The 1,840-nt window shown below is 34.9% G+C and overlaps 1 non-coding gene across 1 annotated transcript; it reads right to left on the bottom strand.

Annotated features, from left to right (window-relative positions):
• Positions 1 to 276: 276 nt before the first annotated feature.
• On the bottom strand, positions 277 to 349 carry TRNAW-CCA (transfer RNA tryptophan (anticodon CCA)). The gene has a single exon. It is a non-coding gene; the product is annotated as a tRNA-Trp (tRNA).
• Between the last annotated feature and the right edge of the window lie 1,491 nt (positions 350 to 1,840).

Below are 1,840 nucleotides of genomic sequence, written 5' to 3'. Positions count from 1 at the left end.
CATGATCAGAGTCTTGCTTTCGCTGCGATTTTTAAGTCTGAATATCTTTCCACAGTCTCTTTTTGTTATTTTTTTAGATTTAAGGCATTCGCCAGAACAATATAATTTAATATAGATGTTGAATCTTATTCACAATAAACAAAACAAATGGAATGAGTCTAGGAAAGGATGAAGTATATTCAGCGATAATCTTTTGTAGAGGCTGTTTCATTTCGAGTGAGGATTTGGAACATGCGAGAGTGATCAGATCAAAAAGATAACGAAAATATAAAAAAGTGAGGGCGACGGGATTTGAACCCGCAACCGTTGGATTTGGAGTCCAACGCTCTACCGTTGGAGCTACGCCCTCTTAAGATGTTGTTTACCCCCTCAGAAAGTATGTGTACGAGATAAGATAAACAACTTGCCCAATAAAACAGTGCCATTCTTTGACTTCAAACCATACTAATTAAAATGGTCATAATCAATGATCCGTTTAAAGTAGAGCAACTATCTCAACATCCTGGTTCGCCATCTTATCAATTTTCTGCTATTTAATTATTACTAAAAGAGATTGTTGTTCTTGTTTGTTCTTGTCATTGCTGGGAACTGATATTTACTTGATAATAGGAATGCTTAATTTATTTATATGAAAAATAACGATATAATAAAATAGTATTGTTAGTATGCATCGAAGCAAGAACTCAAGCAGTTACTCCTTTAGACAGTCTCCCCAAAATCGAAGCCCAACCAATAATTTATAATGTCAATAGTTTTGGTCTTATAACCCATCTCACTATGGTAGCAATAATAACGTCGAACATGAGCATGAAGTGTAAGGGTAAGATTAGGAAGTTCCTAGGGTTTTCGGCAGGGATCTTACAAACAAACCCACAAACAAGCCTACAAATAAACCCATAAATAGGCCCATAAACAGACCCGCAGATAGACCCACAAATAGTATGTCAGTATATGAGCAGTATAAAGCTCGCCTATCGCAAACAAACCTAAAGAACAAAACTGAAATACGATAATCCTAAACAATCCCTCCTCAATTACTTTAAAGCTTAATAAGAGAAACTGACTAATTGACAAATTCTGTCGACCAGCAAATATAGAATTTGAGAATGGTTCGCAAAAGAAGTGAAAAGAGATTTTCAATCGATCTGCCCGATAGATATACTCCTTCCAAAAAGATCACGTCGAACAAAATAGATAAAATTAAATCATCGAAGATCAAACTGTCCAACAGACTGCACAGTAAGTTATCCTCTCTTTGAAGCTTTGAAGGAACAATATATAATTAGGGTATTTATTGTCATCATAGAGGCATTTGATTTATATAATATAAACTATGTGACAATAGTTGTACAGTTCATCTGATTTATCTATCAATAAAAATAACACTCGAATAAATATCAACAGAAGAGTTGATTAATGAAATCTAATTCCATTTCATAATTGCTTTCGAGCAATAGTTCCTCGAATATTCTGTTTCCAAATATGTGTGTATCGCTTCTGATTTATTTGAGCATTTTCATTTCAGGTTACTTCATCTAAGCCTCTTAAATTTTTGGAGGATTGTTCATATTCTCTGGGTTCTATTGATCGTCTCGCTCAGACAGATCAAGCAAATTCCCAATTTGATAGGCATCTTCCACATTGAGATCGATCAGATTTTTGGCAATTGGAAGCCTATCTATTGTTCCATAATGCGTTTGTCTCAGAAAGCGGAGAATTTCGGGAAATGTAATATATTTTTTCTACATTTTTTGGTGATGGCTCCGACATTGCTCCGCTTCCCTCGAGCCAATAAATGTAGCCATTGTCTTGAAGATCTTGTCCAATCGACGCTTTTATT

This window comes from Brachycentrus maculatus, unplaced genomic scaffold (assembly GCF_059751285.1).
Source record: "Brachycentrus maculatus isolate JH-2025_06_01 unplaced genomic scaffold, ASM5975128v1 h1tg000773l, whole genome shotgun sequence".
Classification (NCBI taxonomy): Eukaryota; Metazoa; Arthropoda; class Insecta; order Trichoptera; family Brachycentridae; genus Brachycentrus; species Brachycentrus maculatus.
This window is presented reverse-complemented; position numbering and strand designations above follow the sequence as displayed.